Source organism: Puma concolor, chromosome A2, assembly GCF_028749965.1.
Source record: "Puma concolor isolate L17-30 chromosome A2, mPumCon1.1.hap2, whole genome shotgun sequence".
NCBI classification, from domain to species: domain Eukaryota; kingdom Metazoa; phylum Chordata; class Mammalia; order Carnivora; family Felidae; genus Puma; species Puma concolor.
In genome coordinates this window covers 170,698,747-170,723,552 of record NC_141668.1, presented here as the reverse complement: position 1 = coordinate 170,723,552, position 24,806 = coordinate 170,698,747, and the positions used below count along the sequence as shown (strand labels likewise).

At 58.8% G+C, this 24,806-nt stretch overlaps 1 protein-coding gene and 1 long non-coding RNA gene across 2 annotated transcripts in view; one reads left to right on the top strand and one right to left on the bottom strand.

Annotated features, from left to right (window-relative positions):
• The window catches only part of GNG7 (G protein subunit gamma 7), a 118,630-nt gene that overhangs the window by 45,070 nt on the left and 48,754 nt on the right, over window positions 1-24,806 (bottom strand). The window lies entirely within an intron of this gene.
• Window positions 12,263-14,281, top strand: LOC147583904 (uncharacterized). The gene is made up of 2 exons (XR_015248598.1): window positions 12,263-12,955; window positions 13,831-14,281. It is a non-coding gene; the product is annotated as an uncharacterized LOC147583904 (long non-coding RNA).

Here is a 24,806-nt window from a genome sequence, read left to right as displayed (position 1 = left end):
GGGCGGGGGGCTGCCCCACTCACCCCCGAGTTCCCCAAATGCAGTGGCAGAGGCACACTGGTGCTCAGACTCCCGGGCGGCACATGTGGCTTTGTGCCCCACCCTGTGGGGACGAGGCTTCCTGCTCCGTATTGAGGGGGACACCGGCCTTTGAGGGTGCAGACCCTGAGACATGCCCCTCCCACCCCCAAGTGCCTGGCCGGGTCCCACTCACTCCTCATCACTCATCGGATGCTGGGTCAGGGTGAAGCACGATTTGGTACAGGACGCGGCTCTGCCCGTGGCTGGCACGGCTGTGGGGGGTAAAATACTGAGCTTTTTACAAGGCGCCGTGTGGCCGTTAGGCAGCTTGTGCTGGGGAACGGTGGGTGTTTGGGAGGGAGTGGGACGATGTCTGTGGGAGCAGTTTGTGGAGGGCCCTGTAGGTGGCCTGTGCCCTGCTGGGTGCCTGATGTTGGTTCTGTGACTCCCTCCTTAACAAAAGACAGCAGCATCCTCCCAGGAGACCTGTCCACTGCCTCCTGTGGGGATTAGAACTTTGGTCTATGGGATTCCTAGTTTACCACCACAAGGTGAAAAGGCAAAATGAGAAATGCTTTGCCACAGGAACAAGAGACAAAATATTGAGGTCCTTAATATATAAAGTTCTCAGGCAAATCAATAAGACATCAACAAACCAACTTAATGAATGTGAGATCCTGAAATAGTGTGGATGATAGAAAAAGCTCACTGGTGGTATAATTTGTGAAATTTGCATCAGTTCTAGGCTTTGGTCAATAGTATTGCAGGAAGGTTGACTTCTGAGTTCTGATAAGTGTTTGGTGGTCACGGAAGATGCTAACCAAGAGAAAGCTGGATGAAGGGTGTATGGGAATTCTCTGTACCGTCTCTGTACCTCTTTTGTTAGCTGCAAAGTCTCTCAAAATTTTAAAAATGTCCTGTTAACAACAGACGTAAGCAACCTACAAAAAGCATCATAAATGGCCACAGATTAAAAATGTTCCACTCTCTCGTAATCCAAACATTGTAGATGACTCAGGAGATGTTCCTTTTAGCCTCTGATCCAAAGAGACCAACAAGCCATGGCACCCGGACACGATGAGGGGCCCTGGAGGGGGCACGTCTGGGAGAGTGATGGGGCAAGTGATGGAACTTGGACGCAGACCTTGGACTGGATGAGACGGTGTTGATGTGACATTTCCCGATTCTGCTGTTTCCCGATTTTCTGGTTATGTAAGAGAATGTCCTCGTTCTCAGTAAATACCCAGCACAAGATGTGGGGGCTAGGGGACTGGTATCTCCAAGTTAATCTCAAACAGCTCAGAAAGATCAATATGCAAACACCTATAACCACGTATACGCAGAACCGTATGGGTACAGAGGCCACATAACTGTGTCCATGGCAAACATTGCTCTATGCATATGTATGCAACCTGTGCGTGTGCAACATAACATGTGCACACGCACGCACACCCACACGGCATGCACGCACAATACATGGGCACAAGCTTACATGTGTGCAGACACGTGCACACGCATGAGCACGTGTGCTTGTGTGCACACACGTGTGTATGCACAGAGAGGAAGAGAGAGAACAGGCCAGCGGGGCAGGCAGAAGGGCTAGCACCCCAGCAGCACACGGAGGGGGTGTGGGTTCCTCATACTGTTCTTGTAGCTTCTCGGTAAGGTTGAAACTACAGCAAAAACAAGTCAGTCTGGAAGGGACTCCAGCAGCTGTCTCCGGGTGAACTTCCCTAATTTAAAAAAAATTTTCTTCTTTTATAAAGTTTCTTTATTTTTGAAAGAGAGAGAGAGAGTGCTAGCAGGGGAGGGGCAGAGAGAGAGGGAGACACAGAACCCGAAGCAGGCTCCAGGCTCCGAGCCGTCAGCACAGAGCCCGACGCGGGGCTTGAACTCACGAACTGCGGGATCATGACCTGAGCCGAAGTCGGACACTCATCTGACCGAGCCACCCAGGCACCCCTAGGTGTTCCTTTTATAAGTAGCAAATAAGAGCTATTTTTAAAAGGCCTGACCTTTTGACACCTTTACAGACTGCGAACCGGGGGCTGGCCAGCATCCAGAGGGCTTGGGGACGGCACCGGACCTGGCCAGCGCTCAGCCCAAGCTCGGCTGGGCCCCTTATTGGTGCAAGTGCTGGGGCTGCTGGCATTTCCCACCTTCTAGAGAGACTTTCCTGGTCTCTGATGAGTCTCCCATTTGCTCAGCAGGCCTGTAAATTCAGAGCGAGGGCTGCACACGGGAGCCACCTGGGGTGACACAATGCCAGAGAACTCAGGTCCCTGTGAGCCCAGAAGAGGCCGAGAGACAGGGAACAGCGGGAAGGGGATGGGCCGCCGGCCCGGGGACACATCCCAGTCCCAACGGCCACCTGCCAGGGGGCCTTGGTCTCTGAGACTCAATTTCCTCAGATGCGAGAAGGAGACTGAAGTAACACGCCGCTCTGGGAACTCAGAATAAATACTGTGTTTGGATCCAACAGAACATGACCTCAACGTCATCTCGGCTTTGGCACCAAGGTCAACAACACTGACCTCCAAAACGATGTCACGAGAAGGGCACTTCAGTCTGGGTTCTTCCTCCCAGAAACCCATCACCGGGAAAACCCCAGCAGGGAGACTTTCTACAAAATTCCTGCCCAGTCCTCCCCCAAACTGTCCACGTCACAAAGCAAGGAAAAGTCTGAGAACCTGTCACAACCAACAGGGGCCTGAGGAAACGTGACGGCCAAATGGGACAGGAAGTGGCAGTAACGGCAGAGCTGGTGACATCGGGATAAGCCGTGGAGGCCGATGCGCCGATGTGGGGTTTCTTGGCTGTGACAAGGCACCGTAGTCACGTCCGAGGCCGACGGGAGGGGAGGCTGCCCGGTGGTGGAGGGCGCTCTCTGAGCTGTCTTTGCCACCGGCCTGAAAATCTAAGACCATCCAAAAGGAAAAGGTTTACTTAGAAGATAAACCAGGGCTCGCAAAGTGCTTCCGGAAGGTTCCGCTCAGCTCCCCCAGCACCGTCCGCTTCCTGTGGGCGAACCAGGTCTGAAAGCCGGAGCGCGTTCGGTGAGCCGTTCTTGGCGGGCGAGTCACGGCTGTGCCACGTGCCCCCGGCTGCGGGACGCCCCCGAGGGGAGGACACTGCCTCTCCGCACAGGGCTGTTCCCTCTTGGAGCTGACAGCTAGGTCATCTTTCGGGTAAAAATGTCTCGTGTGCCCAAGATGCTCCCCTGATGGTGTCAGGATCCTCTGTGGGTTGAATCGTGCTCCCCAAAAAGATACGTTCAAGTCCTAACCCCCCCACACCTGTGATGTGACCTCACGTGGAAACAGGGTCATTGCAGGTGCAATCAAGTTAACAAGAGGCTGTTCTGAAGTAGGGTGGCCCTAATCCAAGATGATGGCGTCCTCACTAGAAGAGACGAATCTGGACACAGAGACACACAGCAGAGGCCGCGGGAGCACGGGGACCGAGGTTAGAGTGACGCTGTCACTAGCCAAGGGCCAGACCCTCTGCTGGAGCCTCGGGAGGGAGCCCGGCCCAGCCCCGCCTCGATCTCAGACGGCTGGCCTGCGGAGCCAAGGGAGAATAGGTCCGTGCGGTTTTAGGCCGCCCCGTGGCTGGTGACTCTGCCACGGTGGCCCCAGGATGCTGACACGGCAGGTGCGAGCTTTGCCTCACGCGGTCCCTTCTGCCACGGTTGGGCGAGGCTTTCTGATTCCATCCTTGCTCCCGCGGCTGTCAGCTCTCCTCTCCAGGGGACCGTCCCCCCTGTGCCACGGGGAGGACACCGAGTCCAGAAGGTGGGACATTCCACAAGGCTCTCGGGCTCTAGACAAGTAACAGACAAGAACTGGGCCGAGGAGAGGAGTGTGTGCAGCACGGGATCCTGCCGGGCCCTGGGCCGGGAGCAAGCAGCAGCAGCCAGCTCTGGGAGCACGCCCGCGGGCCAGTGGGGGTCCCGGTGCCGCGTCAGCGCGCCGCTCTGCCCCTGTTCTCGCGCGGGAGACGTTTAGCCCGCAGACCACTTGCAAACGGAAGCGTGTGCAGAGAGGTAAGTGGGTCGGTGGCAGGCAGGGTGATGGGGAAAGAGGGTGTGTCTATAGGTGGATATAGATTCAGACACAGATGACCGACAGGTAACAGTTCGGGGCGGGGGGTGACGGATAGGACAGTCGAAGCCACACGCATCTGTGTGCACACGCACGCGCACACGCGGCCCCTCCCGAGATCGCCAAGAACACTCCCGAATCCCAGTTCTCCGAGACATTCCACCCAAGCCTCCTTCCCGAGTCCCCCTGGGCCATCCTGCGAGCCCCACTTCCCGTCACCCCGCTCGCCAGGTGCTGTCCTCCACTCATCCCCGTTCTCCAGAGGGGCTCCCACCTGGAGCCTCCAAATGTGGGGCCGGGGCGTTCTCTAGGGGCATCTCAGGCACCATGGGGGCTGAGCAGCCATCCTTCGCCCCACCGTCAATGCCAGGACTCCCCATGTCCCCACCACAGATGTCCCCAGGTGTGGCCCCGTGTCCCCTGGGGGCTAGGTGACGGCCAGTCCTCACCCCACTGAGAGGGTCGCTGTCAGGATGAAACACATCATGGGAGGGGTGCCTCTGGGCTCTCTGCCCGGGCTCTGGGCTTCGAGGGAAGCGAGGTCATAGAGACTTGGAGTCAGGGACAGGTAGGCTGCTGACACAATGCGGCTGGCTGGTCTCAGGGGAGCTGTTTGCTGCATTTTCCTCCCTGAGAGCTCCGAGGTGCAGATCCCCCCCCACCCCCCAGATAAGGACGGGGACTCTTGCTGCAGAGTCACGTGGGAGGGAAGCTGGTCACATCTCGCCCCTCCTCCCAGTGACCCCACCTTCCACAGCCTCGAACCTTACAGCTGACCCCAGGCCAGCAGCCACCCCAACGGCCCCCTTGCCTCCTTCTGCAACTCTGCTCACTGAGTGAGGAAGAAACGTCCAGGCAACAGCCCCCATCTTTGAATACTGGCACGGGGCCAGGACGGGGTCCCCCCCTCCGCCCGCCACCCCCAGCAGTGAAGGGGGCAGAGGCGGAGGGCAGGAGGCAGCTGGCGTGATCCTGAGGTGGGTGTCATCGGGGAAATGAAACAAGTAGACGTGTCGGGGACAGCCACACACGTTTGTGTCATAGGGGAAGCTATTTGCAAACGTGAGCAGGGAAGGCGGCGTGAACGGGGAGGGGCTGGCCCGGAATCAGGAACTCAGTGCGAACGGCGGGCAGCTTTTCCAGCAGGAGGCGGACGGACAGGTGCCCGGATGGTGCGTACGTACACGGAAGATACAGAGGGGAGACACGCGACAGAGCAGCGACAAGCAGTCACAGACCCGGGCTCACGCGTGCCCGACCAGAGCACCCGGAGGCAGTGACACCCGAAGGCGATGAGCAGGCGGGGAACGGGGCCCGTGCCCAGACAAGGGCGCCGAGGGTCTCCGTGAGATTCACTTCACTTCACGTGGCGGCCCCTAAAGCCACGTCCACAGCTGGAGAGCGAGACATCCGCGCCTCTCTGACATCTGCGTAAGGGTCCCCCAACACGTGCCCGCGATCGTGAGCTTACGGAAGCAGTGGGTCTCGCTGTCTGCTCACCAGCGTTTGGCAGAAGGGGAGACTCAGGCGCCCGTCACCAGAGCGCTCATGCTGGGACCAGACAAGGCCGGCCGCTACCGGTTCAGCTCAGGACTCCACCAGATGAGGGGACTCCAGGGCGGGCCGCCGCTCTCGACGGCACTGGACGTGGTGGCACACGAAGCCTTCTGGCACTTCTCAGGCACGTCTTCCGGCAGGTCCCGGCAGCCTCTGGCCTTCGTGCGGCCGCGTCCTCCACATCTTCCTCCTCTCACGGCGCAGCACCTGTATCCTTCTGACCCTACCCCGCTCCAACCCGTCTTCCCTTAAACAAGGCGTCCAGGGGCGCCTGGGGGGCTCAGTCAGTTAAGTGTCCGACTCAGTTTCAGCTCAGGTCATGATCTCACGGTGCACGAGTTTGAGCCCCGAATCAGGACTTCTGCTGTCAGCATGCAGCCTGCGTGGGATTCTCTCTCTCCCTCTCAATCTGCCCTTCCCTCGTGTGTGCTCTCTCTCTCTCGCTCTCTGGCTCTCTCTCTCTCTCAAGATATACAAACTTGTAAGCGAGAGATTGTCCACAGGGAGGATTTCCCCACCACGGGTCGGTGATTCTCAACTGGGGGCAATTCCTTCCTCCCCCCAGAGGACACTAAGTGATGTCTGGGGACGTCTGTGGTTGCCATGACTTGGGGGCTCCTGGCATTGAGGGGTGAGGGTCTGGGACGCTGCTCAGCCCTACCCCCAGCCCCCAGGATGCCCCCGGAGAGAATGGCCTGGCTCCGTATCGGCAGTGCGGAGGTGGGGTGGAGGGGCACCCTGCCTTAAGCCTCAAGGAGCAACAGCCAGGACGTCTGGGCTGGGAGGCTCAGAGTGGAGCCAAGGCGTCCGCCCGGATAGGGAGGTCCGGCCACGCCCTGCTTCGGGGAACCAGGATTCGGGTCCTCACAAGCCTTTGCTTTCCTGCACGCTGACACAAGAGATCACAGAGGTCAGGGACGGCCAGTCACCTGGTGAAAGGACGCTGGCAGGGCCTCATCCACGACACATCAGCAGTGCTCCGGCACGCACGGGGTCTCGGGAATAGGCCCGCCCCTCCCCGCGAAGCTCACAGGCCTGGGGAGAAGCGTGTGATCCCACAGACCAGAATCAGAAACCTCGTTTCGTCAGTGCAAGAAGTCACCAATGCATGAACGGGGGTCCTGATTTCGCTAGGGGAGGGTCAGGAGGCTCTTAAAAGGAGAAGGGTGTTTAGCGGGAGGGACGCATTGACCCACGAGCCCACCCACATTCTCACTTTCTGGACTCGAATTGCTTAGTGGGGGTGGCGGATGGCTCTTTAGGCCTCCAGCTATGAAGCAGTCTCCCGCCTGCTGGAAAGTGACTGCAAACAGTGCAGGGTCATCAGCCTGAGGCTCTCCAGTTCTGCAGGGGCCAGAGAAAGGAGGGACGGGGCTCTGCCCCTCGCGTCCACAGCACCCTGTGCCTGGCCCAGGGCCCACCCGGGAGTCTGCTCAGACAAGACAGCACAGGATGGCCAGACTCTTCCGTTCAGCTCTCTGACGTCCTTCTTGCTTTTAAGTTCTAGCTTTTAAAAATTTTTTTTTTTTTAACGTGTATTTATTTTTTTGGGGACAGAGAGAGACAGAGCATGAACGGGGGAGGGGCAGAGAGAGAGGGAGACACAGAATCAGAAACAGGCTCCAGGCTCTGAGCCATCAGCCCAGAGCCCGACGCGGGGCTCGAACTCACGGACCGCGAGATCGTGACCTGGCTGAAGTCGGACGCTTAACCGACTGTGCCACCCAGGCGCCCCAGTTCTAGCTTTTTTAAAAAAAAAAAAATTTAGAGGCGTCTAAGGGGCTCAGTCGGTTGAGCGTCCGACTTCGGCTCAGAGTCTGTGAGTTCGAGTCCCGTGTCAGGCTCTGTGCCGACAGCTGGGAGCCTGGGGCCTGCTTCGGGTTCTGTGTCTCCCTCTCTCTGCCCCTCGTCTGCTCACACACACTCTCTCTCTCAAAAGTAAACAAACGTTAAATTTTATTTCTACTTTCGGAATCACTACGTATTCCCAAGCATGACTGCAGGAAAACGTATAGTGCAACTCTGCCCTAGCTTCCCCCAACAGCAGCGCCTTGCACACGGCTGACGTCACCACCGGACAAACGCTCCGTTTGTTATGACCAGGAAACTGACATTGATGTGATCCACAGAGCTTGTTCGGGCAACCCCGGTTTCACACACGCACAATTCGCGTGCACACAAGTGTGTGTCTTTCTGGGCACCGGGAGCAGGGGCGCAGGCTCGCGTACGGTCAGGACCCCCTCCCGCCGCCCAGGCAGCGCCCCTCATCCTCACCCCCACCCTCCTCGCCACCCTGACCACCCGTCTGTGGTCCTCGGCCAGCAGCACCTTCAGGGGGTCCCACCCACGAAGCCCACGGTTGGTCTGACACCCGCGTCGGCACGAAGGACGAAGTCCACGCAATTCCGTCTCCAGACGCAGAGGAAGACTTGACCAATCTCGACGCTCCTCTGTCGTAGAAACACTCACCGAACACAACAGAGGGAACTTCCTCAACCTGATCGGGGTGGGGGGCCTCCACGAAAGCCACACTCATGCCCACACCCACGACGAGAGCCCGACGCTCAGCGTCACGCCGGACGTCCCGAGCGGGAGGCTAGGCAAGGAGGTGAAACAGAAGGCGTCCAGACGGGACAGGAAGCCAGAGAACCACGTGCACACAGCACCATCCGCACGGGCACGGCGCTGACAGGCTGCCCGGAGACCAAGCAGGTGTCTGGAGCCGCCCGCCTTTTCCTGGGCTTGGCACGGGGAGTGGGAGGGGCCGGCGGGTGGCTGAGCTGAACGGCCACCCATCCCGATCAGCTAGAAGGGCGTCAGACTTACAAGCCACAGGGAGACGGTCCCAGGCGGGCTCTCTGCACAGCGACAGGGAGCGAACAGACCTCATAAAACACGTCGTGAGTTGTTGTCTTTCGCTGGGCTTTTTGTTGTTGTTGTTTTTTAAGTCAGTAGCTGCCCCCGGGCCCAGCAGGGCGGTCAAAAGGCCTGTTCCTCCACCGGGTGCAGGGTGAGGACAGACGGCAGCTGGACGCCAGCCCTGTGGGAATGTTGTCCCGTCCGGGGCTGCTCTCCTCCACCCTGCTCTGACCTTCGCTCCAGACTGTCTGCTGACGTACCCGTCCTCGGGTTCGTGGGAACCCATCGTGGGAACCCCAACCTCAGGGTCGGCCTGGTTATAGCGCTCTGAGCCCTGCGTCCCGGGAGCCTGGCAGCCCCTGGGCCCTGTGCACACGGTTCTACAGCGTTTGTCACTGAAAACGTCACCACACACACGCTGCAGTGCGGACGGACCCTGAAAATATGCTGGGTGTCCGTCCACCCGTCCTGTCTGTCTGCGTCCGTCCGTCCGCCCTTCCGTCCACCCACCCCTCCAGACACAGACGCCACAGAATTGGGAGAAGTGCAAGCAAAGCCCGGGGCTTACGAGCCACAGTTCGATACTATTCTTATCCTTTTTAAATGTCAATACCTACTTTACGTTTTCAAAATTGAACGCAATGATAAGCACATCGCTCCTTGGATTCCTGATGCTCCTGGTAACCTAGCAACCCTCGTCTCTCCGAGGACACGGGAACAGCCTGGTGCGGCATGCCCGATGCACACACAAGGGCTCTGCGCGCAGACAGCTTGTGGGAACCGCTGATGCAGAAGTTGCAAAGAATCCGCCCTCCTAGCCATTTCCTACCGATCTGTGAGGAACCCCCTACGTGCCCATGCTGCGTGCCAGCATGCCTCCCCGCCTCCACTCTGCCCTGCTTTCTTTCCTGGGGGCTGGAGGCATCATCGCCTACGCCCCAGGCTGTGAGCAATGGTCCCTGATCGGCAAAAGGCTCTTTTTACGGCTTGTTGGCTCAAAGTAGAAGCCAGTGAGGCCGTGTGCCGTGTTCGCTTGGTGCTGTCTCTTCAGTCCCTCTGTCAGTTATTGGTTAGAACAAAATAAGTTTTAGTTTTTATAATCATTTTAGGCTCGACAGAAAAACCGTGAGGATTGTACATCTCCACACCTTGTTTCTCCTGTTACTAACTTCTGGCGTGAGTACATTTGTCCCGTGAGCGAGCCAACACTGACACGTTATTACTAACTGAATCAGATTTCCTTAATATTTCCCCCACGTCCTTTTCTCCCATAGGACCCCACACAGGACTCCACTCCGCATGCACGTGTGGCGACGGTTAGTTTTATGTGTCCACCAGGGTGGCCAGGGCGTGCCCGGTGCGTGGTGTGGGGGTGAGGGTGCCCTCTGAGCCCGAGGCCCGAGCATCGTGGGCTGCCCTCCCCCGTGAGGATGCGCTCTCCGCCTGGCCGTCCAGCTGGGACATCGGCCCTGCTCTGCATTTCGGACCTGAGCTCAGTCGAGGGCTTGCTCCGTCAGCCCTGCTGGGTCTCCCGCTGGCCGACTGCAGTTCCTGGACCTTCTCTGCCTCCCTGGCCACACGGGCCAGTTCCTTATAGAAATCCTCTTTCTCTCTATATCGTATTGGTTCTGTTTCTCTGGAAAACCCAGATAATACAGTCCCGCAGGGCTGAGACAGTTTCTCAGATTTTCCTGGTTTTTCACGGCCTGGACAGGCTTTGAGGAGGACTGGCCAGGGATTTTGTGGGAAGTCGCTCAAATAGGGTATGTCTGATGCTTTTCTCACATTATTAGATTGGAGTGATCGACTCTGAGGAGGAAAACCAGAAAAAAAGTGTCCTCTGGTACATGAAGAGTACAAACTTCTTGGACGTGACACCGAAAGGACAGGAATCAACAAATAAATTGGACTTCATTAAAATTAAAAGCTTGTGCATCAGAGGACGTTCTCAGTGCAGCGAGAGGCAACCCACAGAATGAAAGAAATTATCTGCAAATCATACAAGCAGTAAGGATTAATATGCAGAATATATAAAGAACTCCAACTCTTTTTTTTAAAGGTTTTAAGTAATCTCTACACCCAGTGTGCCCGAACTCACTACCCCAAGATCAAGAGTCACGTGCTCCACCGACTGAGCCACCCGGGCGCCCCAAGTGTCTGACTCTTGATCTCAGCTCAGGTCATGATCTCGTGGTTCGTGGGATCGAGCCCCCCATCAGGCTCTGTGCTGACAGCGTGGAGCATGCTTGGGACATGCTCCCCCTGTCTCTGTCCCTCACCCGCTCGTGCATATGCGTGCTCTCTAAATAAATAAACAAACAAACATTAAAAAAAAAAAAAAAGCAAAAACCTGACTGAAAATGAGCACCCAAATAGACACTTCTCCAAAGAAGACCTACAGATGGCCAGGAAGCACAGGGAAGGATGGTCAACATCACTGGTCATTAACCATTAGAGAATTAAGTCAAAGCCACAGTCAGATAGCACCTCACACCCCGTAGGATGGTTATGATAAAAACAAACAAGCAGCAATAGAAATAACTGGGTTGGTGACGATGTGGAGAAACCGGAACCTCGTGCCCGGCTGGTGAGAACAGAAAACGGTGCAGCTGCCGTGGAAAACACTGTGAAGCTTCCTCAGGAAGACTAAATATAAAATTACCATAGGATCCAGAAATTCCACTTCTGGGTATAAGCCTAAAAGGTCGGAAAGCGGGGACTTGAACATACACTTGCACACCCGTGGTTGCACACCAGCAGCATCGTCCACAATGGCCACAGCTGGGAAACCACTGAGTGTCCACTGACAAATGAAGGGTGAACACAGTGTGGTCCATCCACACGCCGGAATGTGACCCGGCCTCAGGAAGGAAGGACGTCCTGCCACCTGCCACCACGTGGATGGACCCGGAGGTCACTGTGAGCAGTGACAGGAGCCAGACACAGAAGGACACGTCCCGCGTGACCCCCACTCACAGGGGGTCCCTAGAGGAGTCCCGTCCACAGAGACAGAGAGTAGATGGTGGGAGCTAGGGCTGGGGGGTCAGTGCTTCATGGGAACAGGGTTTCAGTCTGGGGAGATGGAAAGTTCTGGAGACGGGTGGTGGGGCTGGTTACACAACACCGTGAGTGTGCCTGATGCTGAGCTGTGTGCTTGGTGGTGGCTGAGATGGCGAATGTTATGTTACAGTAAGAAGAAGCTACACGTCCTGTTTAAAAGGCCAGGACTTGCTTAGGGTTTCCTCCTCAGAGAAAGGGAGACTTAGGCGGAAACCTACCCGGCTGTGCAGAGGCATGGGGACACCCCTGGGTCTGCCTCCGTCTGGGCCTGCGGGGCTCCTCCGAGGCCTGGTAGCCATAGCCCTGTTCTCACCCTAAGTGGCTTAGAACCCAGAGCTAAGAAGTCAACATAAAATGTGGCCCCACACTTCTGGGGAACCCAGCAGAAGCCAAGCCTCTGGGAAGGAACACGCTCTCAGCCCAGGCCGCCCAGGGCCAGCAGGTAAAGCTCAGGATGATGTGTGTGCCATGCACTGGGTATCGTGACACACCCACCCCTGCACGGGGCTGCGTGTCTGGGAAAAGTCTGCAAGCAAGTCTCTGGGGTGAAATGGCAGCGGTGAGGACAGTGGGAAGACCGGCCCGTATTTAGCACAGACCCTCGCTGGGCCTTCTACTTAACTTTTCCGTGAATTCCCCCAATTTAACGCACACGACAGCTCTGGGCAGTAGGTGGGTCTTTCTCCACGGCACAAACACGCCCGGCATTCCTTTGCGTAAACGAGGGAGCTGAGACGCAGGAGAGCCAGGAAACCAGCCCAAGGCTCGTGATAACAACGTGCGGCCAGCGGTCAGCGTGAGCCTGGGTGGGCCATCGTCCACCCCGCACGCACTCTCCGTGCGGGTCCAGTCACGTCCCCGGTGGACACCGTCTCTCTCCTCTTTCTCGTCAGGTGCAGCTGCACAGCCAGCCAGCATCCCCGGGCCCCGAACCCTTCGCGGGTCCCCGGTAAGGAAGATCTTTTCTTCTCGGCTTTTTGATTGCGGGACTTCACTTTCCCCCCGATGGCGAGCAGCCTCCAGATGTGTAAACTGAGTTCTTACGAGGGCCACGTGAACTGGGGGCATTCCGACGCACGATGGGCCTTCACCCCGTGCCGGCTTCACGCTCTCTGACGAGCGCCCGGAGAAAGGAAGTCTGGAAGGGTTCATGAGAAAGAGAAGCAAGGCGGAGAATGCACGGCCCCACACCAAGCCAGTATCACTTCTGCCTTAACTTCCTTGAAGCTGAAGGGGAAGAAATTAGAAGCTGAACGAAAAGGTCACCTCCCTTCAAGCTGGAAAGACGTCTAGTTTCTAGAAGCGCCTCCAAAAATGGGAAGCCGGGTTTCCAGCGTAGTTTCCACTGGGTGCCGGTGAGGAAGGGGCTGCAGGGAGGGGGGCGGCTGCTGGCTGGGCGAGCAGTGGGGCGGAGCGTGCCTCCTGGGCTCGGTCCTGCTGCACAAACACCACGTGGGGCTCTGCTGGACGGCCGCCGGCCTGCCTGCTGTCCCGGGCTGACCCCGGGGAGCACTGCACTTTCCCTCACTGACCTGGGGAATGTCTGTCCTCGTGAACGTTCATGCTGAGATCTGAGGTTTCGATTTCACCAAAACAAATACCGTGCTGGTCCACCCCTTCCGTGATTAATCCAAATAAACCAGGCTGGTTCCTGACAGCATCTCAAGGGTTTCCAGTGGACAAAAGCATGGCCCTGCCAGCCCCCAGAATGCAGAAGCGGGGAGCTGAGTGGATGGCCCCCGAGGCAACCGCCTCCCTGAGGTCCCCGAAGTTGGGGGAGGTTGCGGAAGTTGGGGGGGTTGCGGCATCTATCTAAGGCTGTGAAGTAATCATTTAAACTGGGTGAGGCCTACGGCACGTCACAGAAGGCAACATGCACATCTCGCTATGAAGGGTCTGTCACCAATGGAGGGAGCTCCTGGGGGCTCCAAACAACAAGAAGCTCCCTGCCCGAAGGATCTGGGAGGCAAGGACCCCCAGGGTTGGGTGGAGGTAAGGCCTGGTGGGGTAGGAACTTTCTAGAATGCGGTTTTCCCCTGGGCACTGTGGACATTCGGTGCCAGTTCACTCCCTGTGGGGCGGAGTGGCATCCCTGGCCCCACATCCTCGATGCCAAGAGCACCCCCGGTTGTGACAACCACAGATGTCCCCAGACACGGCCCCGTGTCGCCTGGGTGAGACTGGAACTCCTGACGCCTGAGCAAACAACTGTCCTTTGTTTCATCCCAAGGAGCAAACACTGCATCTCCTGGAACGGCCCCGGGCAGGTCGGAGGCGCCCGCCACGAAGTCCAGCTAACACTCCATTGAGCAGTAACACCGTACCCTGTTTCTCCGTGTTCCCCTTGACAAAGGTCCACGTGCAACCTCCAGAGGAAAACGTAGGCAAAAACCAGAGGGACAGGAGCGAGGAGGGCGCTGAGCTGAACACAGCACCTGCTCCCTGGGGTTCCAAGCCCCCCAAGGCCGGCGCCCTCTGAGCCTTCGGGTTGGGCTCACCCCTTAAGGGGTGTTCCTGATGCATTTAGGACTGGATCCGATTTGCAGAAACTCAGGTGGCTGCCCCCAGGGGCAGCCCATCATGTCCTGGGGGAGCTGAGAGGAGTCCCATCAGTAACACGTGTGTCACAGAATCAGCGATCGGGAGCTGGGTTAAAAATAGAACATGAGACAAGTTTCGTACACGCAGCGGGTCTGAATCCCACCCACAATTCTGGGACTGCAGGGCCAGGGTCGGCACCCAGAGCCGACGGGCAGTGGGGAGCACAGGTCCCCTCTCCGGCCCGGCTCCAGATGCCCTCGAGGTGAAAGCCTTGCAGGGTGTGAGACCTATTCCGGCTCTTACTACTCATAACAACATGGCCCTGCACGCCAGCCATCTGCTTCCGTGTGCGGGTGAAGACAGAGCAGACCGTCGCAACCCTGGGTGGAGGGCCAGCCGGCGGCATTGGATTCATCGAGCGACCGTCCCCCCACCACGGCAGAGGGGTCTGCCTTACCTAATTTAAAAAGAAACTTTGTTAATGTTTATTTATTTTTGAAAGAGAGACAGACAGACAGACAAGCGGGGGAGGAGCAGAGAGCGACGGAGACCAAATCTGAAACAGGCTCCAGGTTCCCAGCTGTCAGCACACAGCCCGACGTGGGGCTCGAACTCACGAACCGTGAGATCGTGACCTGAGCCAAAGTCAGATGCTTAACCCACCGAGCCACCCAGGCACCCTTAATTTTAATCTTTTAAAGGACGTTAACTAGAGGAGTGCTCTCCCAGCAGCTAAGGGGGCAGTGGGTCAGGTCGCTGAGGCCCAGCTCTGTGGCTCCCAGGCCGCGGGATCCGGGCAAGCTGAATCTGGACAGACTCCCTGGCTCCTCACCTATGAACCGAGAAGCGCAGCAGCACCGGCCTCAAAGGGAGACGAGACAAAGCGCTCCTGGAACCATAATTCCAGTGATTGCGAAACGTTCTGGTCCCGGGACCCGTCCGTGCTCTTAAAAGCAACTGTGGCTACACGTGTGACAGTGTGAGGCGAGGCGAGCGGGTCGTGCCACGGCTCTCACCAGCTGCAGATATGCGTGCGCACCTGCGCGCGGCCAGCTCCCCGGGGGCAGGGACGGGGGCGGTTTCCTGGCCCTGTCCCTACTGCTGGGCAGCAGAGACACCTGCCTGCAGCACGGCCTGGGCAGGAATCTGCCGGGGAAGAGAAGGGGCCGTGCAAGCCCCAGATGGCCCCAGCTCCCTCCAGGAGCTGCAGGGAGCACTGGGGAGACCTGCCTGCCGGGGAGGGAAGCCTGCCGGGCCCAGAGACAGGATGTGCCCTGGCTTCCCTCCACCTGCCCCCTGCCCCCTCCGCAAGCAGACGCTGCCTCCCCCCTGCACGGGGAGCAGCTGCTGGCAGAAAAGAACGGTCCGTGCCGGCCCCCCTGAGCCAGCTCTGCAGCGGGTGGGCGGGCAGGCGCGGGGACACCCTGGGCTGGGCCTGGGGCAGCAGAGCAGGAGCCGCTACGCAATCCTAACAGCATGTGCTGCCTCCCCCGATGGTATTCTGGGAATCCAAATTAATCCCAGACGCCCGGCTGCGAGGCAGAAGCAGAAGCCGATCTCGGCCCGGGCAGCAGGCCACCCGTGTCCTCCTTTTTCTTAGATCAGAATTGCCTTTTATAGCCAGCTTGATGTCTAACAACCGGGAGGGGTCAAGGGCAAGACAAGGAAGCACCAGAAACGTAGGGCAGGCAGGGAGCGACCAAATCGAGGCTGGGGCCCAGACCCTGGACACCGTGCAGCTGAGGGGCCGAGGGGTCGAGGGTCCAGGGAGCCTGCGAGGGTGACAGGGCGGGGCCTGGGGGGGGGGGGGCGTCCTGCCTCGCGATCCGCATGGCTCTGGGAGGGTCGGCGAGCTGCCCACCGCCCTCGATTCCGAAGACAGAGGTGCCGTGCACAGAGCTGAGGTGCGAAGGCACATCTGTGTTCTTCCCACTCTGCCTGGCTGGAGGCGGCACGGTGGGGACCCTCCGGACGGACGGAGGAGCCCAGGAAGCCAACAGTCCCGGGCTGGGAATCGCAAACCCAGGACCGTGTTTCCAGGGCCCCGGGCGGAGACAGAACAAAACCGGGCAGGGTTCAGGCTGGTGGGCGATGGCTGAATCTGGACGCCAGCTCTCTGGGGAGCGCGAGCGGGCGAGGCCGTCAGCAGCCTCGGTGTTTGGGAGGATGACGTAAGTTGGCTTGTATCGCTGTGCACAGAATCGGCGGTTTTTCGAAGGGCCCTGGGGCTGGGAGGGGCTTCGGTTTGTCTGGCCTGATCCAGGTCACAGGTGGGGGGTGGGGACTGAACACGACAGGCAGGGGCCCCTCTGTTCTGAGCAGCTGCTAGTTTTGTGCCCCGTGCCTCTGAGCAGTGGTGCGGACACCTTTCCCCACGCCCCCCACGCCACACGCGAGAGGAGCTGTGTCTCCCACGACCCACGTTCAGGGATGAAATGGGGCCTTTCGGGACGCTTTCCCCAAACAGGTATACGACGTTGGTGGGGAGAGCACCATCAGCTGTGGGTCCTGCCCCACGAAACGGCAGGCCACGGGGTCCCAGGAGAGCAGCTGAGTTGTGGGGGTGAGTGAGGTACAGCGGCTGAAATGTAACCCCTGCCCCCCCTTGTGCAGTCCGGATTCATTTCCTGCAGCTACTGTAACAAATCACACTGATCTGCTGGTTAAAACAGCAGAAGTGTATTTCTGCAGTTCCGGAGGCCAGAGTCCAAAACCGGTATCATTGGGTGGAGGTCACAGTGCCAGGGGGAGGCAGGGGGGGTGCACGTTCTCTGGAGACTCCGGGGAGGGTCCTGCCTATCTCCTCCAGCTCCTGGGGGCACCTGAGTGTCAAATCCCCTTCTGCCTTCTTTTTTTTTCAATTATTTTTAACGTTTATTTATTATTGAGAGACAGAGAGAGACAGAGCACAAGCATGGGAGGGGCTGAGAGACAGGGAGACCCAGAATCTGAAGCAGGTTCCAGGCTCGAGCTGTCCGCACAGAGCCCAACACGGGGCTCGAAGTCACGAGCCGTGAGATCATGACCTGAGCCGAAGTCAGACACTCAACCGACTGAGCCCCCCAGGGGCCCCCCTTCTGCCTTCTTATAAGGACACCGACGGTTGCATTGAAGGCACATCAGGAAAATCCCTCCATCTGCAAAGACTTAACTTAGTGACACCTGCAAAAGCGTGATCCTATTGGGCGTGACTTTCGCGGGTTCTGGGGATTCAGGACCTGCTGTGCCCTGGGGCCTTTCTTGCCCAAGCACAGTCTTTCCAGGGCACGCGTGTGTGCACAGAGGAAAGGCTCCCATGTCCAGCAGCCCGGAGCACCTGTGTGAGGCATGGGCTTCGGGAGCCGGGAAGGCAGTGGAGCTGAGGTTGTCCTTCTGGAAGGGAGGAGGGGAAGGCCCGTCTGGTGGATGAGAAAGCCCAGGACCAGACAGTGATGTGACACACTGTCGGTGTGCTGAAGGCCAACGTGTCGTCCGCGTTAAAGACATTCAAACGGTAGCGATATTTTTTTAACGGATTTGGGAAATGAAATCCGCCTGGAGTCAATTCCCATGGGGACTGGCCTGGCCCCGGGAACCCCACCGGCAGCGCCCTCTTCCTGCCGCACTTAGGCTGCAGGGGAGAGGGCCTGGCGAGTGTGTAACCACCAAACACACGCAAGGGGCTTTCTGGGGAGCAGCCCCGGGGGACAGCAAAACGCAGAGCCGAGGCCCAACAGCTGCTCCCTCCTGGCCGGCAGCCAGAGAGCGCCCAGAAAGCTTGTGGGGTCCGACACGCCTCCTGGAGGGGCTCACGGCTCAGGTGGCATTTGAGGAAAAAGGTCAAGCAGAGGCTGGCGGCTGCCCCTCCATGACACACGGTTTGGGCAAACCGCATGGGAGTCAGAAGGAGCTGCAGGTGGCGAGTGGGCGGAGCTGAGGAGGGGAAGTGCCGGGGAGGAGAAAACCGAAACAGAGCAACATCTGATTCAGCAGAGGCCCTGCCCACACCGAGCTGCCCTCAGAGGCTCCGGGACTGGGGTGGCAGAGGCGGCCCGGCAGGCTTTCTGCACGCACACGCACACGCACACGCACACACGCACACACCCCGTGGGCAGGAGGGTGGGGTAGCACACGAAGCTCCCCGGGGAATACAGCTCCCCCTGTAATCCGAGAGAGGCGGCTGGCTCGCACACACCCCAGAGTCTCGAGGCCAAGGTGCTCCAGGCCTCCACCAGCGTCTCCTCCTGCAGAGGGCTGGAGGAGTCCCAGATCCCTCCTGGGGTGAGCAGAAGTGCAGCACACGGTGGCCCTGGGGGCACCCAGGTCTGCGGTTCGCTGGCCCCGTGTCGGCCAGCACCCAGGCCACCATCAGATGCCTGCAGGCCTGTGAACACAGCCGAAATCTGCGTGCCCGATCTAAAGCCTTACTTCCTCCTGCCCACATTTTTACAATTGAGGTGAGAGTTGTATACGATAAAACTAACCGTTTTAAAGTAAACATTTCAGGGGCGCCTGGGTGGCACAGTCGGTTAAGCGTCCGACTTCAGCCAGGTCACGATCTTGCGCTCCGTGAGTTCGAGCCCCGCGTCGGGCTCTGGGCTGATGGCTCAGAGCCTGGAGCCTGTTTCCGATTCTGTGTCTCCCTCTCTCTCTGCCCCTCCCCCGTTCATGCTCTGTCTTTCTCTGTCCCAAAAATAAATAAACATTGAAAAAAAAAATTAAAAAAAAAAAATAATAAAGTAAACATTTCAGTGGCATTGGGCGCATTCACAGTGTCCTGCAACCACCACCTCTACCAGTTCCAGAACATTCCATCAGCCCGAAAAGGAAGCCACGTCCCTATCGGCCATCACCACTCCCCTAGCTCCCAGCCCCCACGAGCCCCCTTCCCGTCCGTGGATGAGCCAGTTCCAGATGCTCCATGCACGCGGACTCACACCCCGCGTGGCCTCTCGTGTCGGGTTCCCTCCCTGAGCGTCGTGAGTTCGGGGTCCGTCCGCGGGGCGGTGGGGGTGGGCGCTTCGCTCCTGCTCGTGGCCGAGTGATGTTCCCACGTGTGGTGGACACACTGTGCGTATCCGTTCACCCACTGATGGATATATAGACTGTTTCCACCCTTTGGCTCCCATGAATTGTGCAGCTGTGAACATCCGTGCACGTGTCTTTATTTGAGCATCTCTGCAATCGTTTTGTGCACATTCCTAGGGCTGGAACCGCGGGGTCACCGGGCTCCCTCTCCACCTCCGCCATCCCTGGCGTGCCCAGAGCAGGCCTCGCATCTTGCCCCGTGTGGCTGGCTTCCCCACAGCACAACCAGTCAGCATGCAGGTGCACACGCATCTGAAGGGCATGTGTGTGTCCTGAGGTGACGGGCAGTGGGCGCCTTGCAGGACAGCGATGAGACGCAGGCACAGAATGCGAGGGACGCCCAAAATCCAGCGATCAAGGGAAATCGTGTTAACGCTCTGTGATAAAAAAATCAAAACGAAGGCACAAAACCCATGGTGGCTGAAATACCAACGTGTGAAATCGAGACAGACCTGGTAACAGTGCTGAGACAGTCATCCTGGAGCCTGAACCAAGAGGAGAAACCAGAGTGCCCCATCCTGTCTGGACTCAATTAACATTTTGAAATTTGGTTCACTGGATTTTCACATCGACTTTGCCTCATTCGTGGAAATAATAAACAGTGTTCTAGTAAAATGTTCTACTTTTACATAAAATCAAATTAGACCAAATTAGGATAAATAAGTTACCGTTAATACAAATTAATTCACTTTTATTCTACGTTAATGTGCTGTTTATCTTGATCCCAGAGGGTCTTGGTGCCATCCCAGCTCCTGCATGCAGGGCGAGTGCCCCCTGGCCACACCCGGTGCCGGCCCTGGGATGTGGGGTCCTGACGGATGGGGGGAGAGCCCAGCCCCACCGCTCACTGGCTGGGGCTACTCAGGCTCCCTTCAGGTGGCCCCTGTCTGGGGCCCTGGTCGTGTGGAGCATCTGGACGGTGGGATCCTGGTGCGTGTGAACACGAGTCAGACGGCCAGGACCAGGAAGGGGCCGGCACAGCCCCCAACGCCCCACAGGAAGTGAGGACCAGTTGTCTGCTGGTCCTGAGGTAGAGGGGAGTGCGTGGAGGCCGGCTGTCATTTTTCTCAGCCCCGGTTTCCTTGTCCACAACACAGGGGTTGTCCTGACCAAGCCTCCAGTGCTGCTGGGACAGCTTGTCAACGAGTGCCAGACCAGGCTCTGTCTCAGCCTCAGGGCCCACAGGACCAACTTCCCAAAGAAGTGGGTTCAGGGCGGTGGGCCCCAGACTATTTGCAGCAGGATGCGCCACGCTGGGAAGGATTAACATCCCTCCAGACTCGTGAGGACACGGTCCTGGGGTGTGCGGAGGGGAGGGGAGGCGGCTGTGGCCCCCGTACGGCCCACAGATCCCCCTCGGGAGCTCTCCACCATGCTGCCACCTGTGAGGCTCCAAGGAAGCAGGTGGCACTTTGTTGGAAAAGGATCAGTTGTGCAGATGGCAGCAGGGGGCACTTTCTTCTGCCCCGGCCGGTCCTGTGCTGGGTCTGCTCCGGCACCCTGCCCTCTCACCTCCTGGGGCCCCGGGGGATCCCGGCTCCCAGAAAGAAAGCGGGAGACACCACCGATGCTGGTTGCCAGGCTGGGACCCCACAGGGCAGTTGGGGTTAATTTGCGTCCCTATGACAAATGCATGTGTTGAAGCCCCAACACCCAGCACGGCAGATGAGAAACTATTTGGAAGTGGGGTCACTGCAGGGGTACCTAGTTAAGGTGAGGTCATACCTGAGGAGGGTGGCCCTCATCCCACAATACTGGCATCTTTTTTAAAAGAGGCCATGTGGACGCAGACAGGCTGGGGGAAGCCCCGTGAAAATGGGGGCGAGATGGGGTGATGCTTCTACAGGCCAAGGAACGCCAAGATTGCAGTGATCCCCCCAGTGATGCTGGGAGAGCCTGGCCCGGTTCTCCCTGAGCAGGAAGAGCCCTGTGACACCTTGATCTTGAACTTGTGGCTCCAGAGCTGGGAGAGAATGAACTTGCGCTGTTTCAGCACCCAGGTTACGGCAGCCTCCCGGGGAGACGATACCCGGGGCTGATACACTGGAACGACCACCCTAGAATGTCTGCTGGGAGCCGGCGGTGCCCTGTCCCCATCCCCACACCCTTGGAAACTCGCGTGGTTGGATCGATCAGACGACACGCAGGAAAAGCACGTGGCAAGGGTCTCAGCCTCAGGGGGCCTAGGAAACGCGACAAAGACCAGCTTTAACGTTTGCAAGGTGCTGACCCATTTCAGGAGGGGCTTGGACCGAGGTGCGTGGGGGCCACATTTCTCCGGGCTGCTGGGTTTCAGTGGGGCCCAGTGTGAGCACACCTGTCTCCTGAACACTCAGTTTGAGACTCTCGGTTCCCAGAAGGCAGCAAAGGGAAGACACTCAGAGCCAAAGCCAGGCGGGTGGCTGGCCCATGACCTCCCGGGACCCAGTGGCATTTCGAGCTGGTGTGAAAGCAATGCGGGGCGGGTCCCCTTTCCCTGCCGCCCCCGCCCAGACCCTTATGAAGCCACTGGGTTCCGTGATCTGGCCCCTGGCGAGACAGCCTCGAAAATGCAGTGGGAGACGGTGACTGAGAACCGGGATCACGAACGTCTCCCCCCAGACTGACTTAAGGGGACAGGAATTCGCCGGCTGGTGTCTAGACTGCGGTGTTTCTGGGATGCAGGAACCAGGAGCCAGAAATGCCAGCCGGTGGGGAGGGCTGTGCTGCCACCTGGTGGCCACAGCGGCATGGGGCCCCGCAGAGCGTCAGGTGACTCGGGAGTGGGATACTGTGGGACGTCGGCGGTAAGGCCTTGTGAGGATGGGGAAGGCCGTGCACGATCTGCAGGGTGAGACCCCTGGGCTAGGGGCTCCACTGACCCCGGGAGACTGCGCTCTGTAGCTTTCTGACAGCTGAGGTCCTGGGGTGCTGTGCACACAGAAATAATACACGCTGAGTGGGGGCGACTCACAGACACAGGTTCGCGCGTGTGAGTCCTTGGGGTCTATTCTGGGTCTAGCGTGAGCAGGGCTGAACTCAACTGCTTTTCCCCAGATAAGGAATGGAGGGTCTTCCCGTCCTGACACGGCTCAAATGGGGGCCGGTCACTCTTTCTGGGGTGTCCTGGGCACTGTGGGGGCTGAGCATCCCTGGCCCCCGACCCCTCGATGCCAAGAGCCCCCCTGCTCCCTGTCGTGACCACCACAGATGCCTCCACACGTGGCCCAGTGACCGCTGGGCACAGTCATTGTGGGTCAGAAACACCGGCATAGGTAATTATTTTTTTTTATTGGAGCCAAATGTCCCTTCTTGGAGGCAGAAACCGTCCAGGTTGCTGACACCAGTGTCACCCGCAGAGGCAGCCCCTGGCCTCCCCCTGTGAGGAACCTATACCTCTGTCAGGGCTGGGTGGTGTTGGGGGCGCACAGGAATGAGGGCTGCAGGAAACCCCACCTGCTGGGCCACACGGCCCAAACAGAGGTCTCTGTGCCTGGGGCGGTAGGTCCCAGGGGCCAGGGTGTGGAGGCCAGTCTGTCCCAGGGAGGAGGCTGCGTGTCCCCAGGAGGGCCAACCTCTCACCACAAAATTCTGCTTCTGGAATTTGCCTTAATGGTCCTTAGGCACAACCCTCTCGGCTCCCGGCTTCACCTGACCGCAGGGCCACGTGGGCGGCCCGTCTGCCTTTGGGGTCCCCTTCCTCCACACGGCGATACGGAAGGTTACATTTTACAACTGCACCCTGGTAAGGAGAAACATAAACTATGCTGGGTTTGTTATTAAATATTAATATGTGATTCATCTTTCGTTGACTGGTTTTAGAAGAAGTTCAAATGAACACATCTCCGTGGGCCCTGGGTGCTGGCCCCGCCTCCCGCCCAGACCGGCCCATCGAGGACACGCCAGCTCCTGGGTGTTTGCCTGGAAGGCTGGTGCTGCCCCGGACGCAGTCCCAGCCTGGGGTGCTCTCGCCCCCAGGGGTCGTGGGGTGAAGTCTGTGGACATCCACGGCTGTCCCTGGCCTTGGTGGGTGGGAGCCAGGGATGCTGCTGAACGCCCCCCACCCCAGTGCCCAGGACACCCCCCGGAAGGGTGAATGCGCCGTCCCACGTGTCCGTCTGTAGCACTGAGACCCTGGGCCACGCCAGTTAACTCACAGGCACATCTGGTGAGTCCTGTTGCCGTGAGGCGACTGAAGACCGGGCGGAAAGCTGCAGTCACAGTGGCTTCCGAGGACAAGGTCTGAGGACCACCCCCAGGGCTCCTCAGGAGGGGAGGGAGCCTGACCCACACATTCGGTGGGAGCCACGCCTGGGAGCAGGCCCAGAGCTCCGGAGATGCAGGGAGGCGGGGAGGAGGTCTGCACTGCACATAAGCAGGGTCACAGGTCACAGGTCACCAATTACTCCCTGCCCAGCAGGTGGAGTGCAGACGTGACATGAAAACTACCATCTCACACTTCAATTCAGTGGCATTTGTGAAACGCACACTTCTATCTACTTCCAGAACATTCCATCAGCCCCAAAGAAGCCTCGTCCTCATCAGCCGTCACCCTTCCACCCCCTCCCCCAGCCCCCCGGCCCCCACGAGCCCCCTTCCTGTCCATGGATGAGCCTGTTCGGGACGTTTCACACACGTGGACTCACACCCAGTGTGGCCTCTCGTGTCCGGTTCCCTCCCTGAGCGTCGTGTGTTCGGGGCCCGTCCGCGGGGCGGCGGGGGTGGGCGCCTCGCTCCTGCTGTGGCCGAGGGACATGCGTGTGTGCGGTGGGCACGTTGTGGGTACGGGTCACCTGTGGATGGACACTCGTACCACTCTCAGTTCACAGCTGTGCTGAGTCGTGCTGCTGTGCACATGCGTGTGCAAATTCCTGTTCTTGCACATTTTTCCATCGCTCTGGGTGCGTCCCCGGGAACGGAATTGCTGGATCATGTGGTAGCCCTGCGTCTAGTTTAAGGAGGGGCCGCCACACTGTCCTCCAAGGCGGCCATCCCCCTCCCGCGGCGCATTCGTTCACGGCCAAGGTGCACCTCCTTGTTTCACGGTGGCACATGGATTCGCTAAGATGTGTGCCCAGGGCACCTGCCATGCGCCTGGCATCGTGGAGTCCCTCCCCACCCTGCATCCCTACAGGGCGCCCCAGAATGTGGCGACGCAGGGCCAGGCAGCAGCAAGGCCCGCCAGGCCTCCTGGGCAGATGGTGAAGGGCCACCGCCACCACGGCGCATTCCCGGCGGGTCTTTGTCCCTGCAGGCAGGGGCCCTGCTGACGTTCTTAGCTGCGGGGCCCCCAGAGCCAGCTCAGGGCCTGACCTGAGCTGACACAGCACAACAGGGCTGTTCCTGGGCCAAAGACTAGTGGCCAGACCCCCCACGCTGAAGAAAGGGAGCTGGACAGAGCACAGGCCTGGGGGCTGCGGGCCTGGCACTGAGCCTCGGTTTCCCCAGCTGGTGTCACAGGGTAAGCCCAGCCTGCCTTGCTGGCTGTGAGGATGACTGTGAGAGAAAATGTGTTGTAACTCGGAAGGTTCTGGCAAGGGTGAACCTCTCACAGGTGGCCTACCCAACGTTTGAGCACCAAGGAAACGAGGTGTTCCAAGCCCGTATGCATAAGGGCAG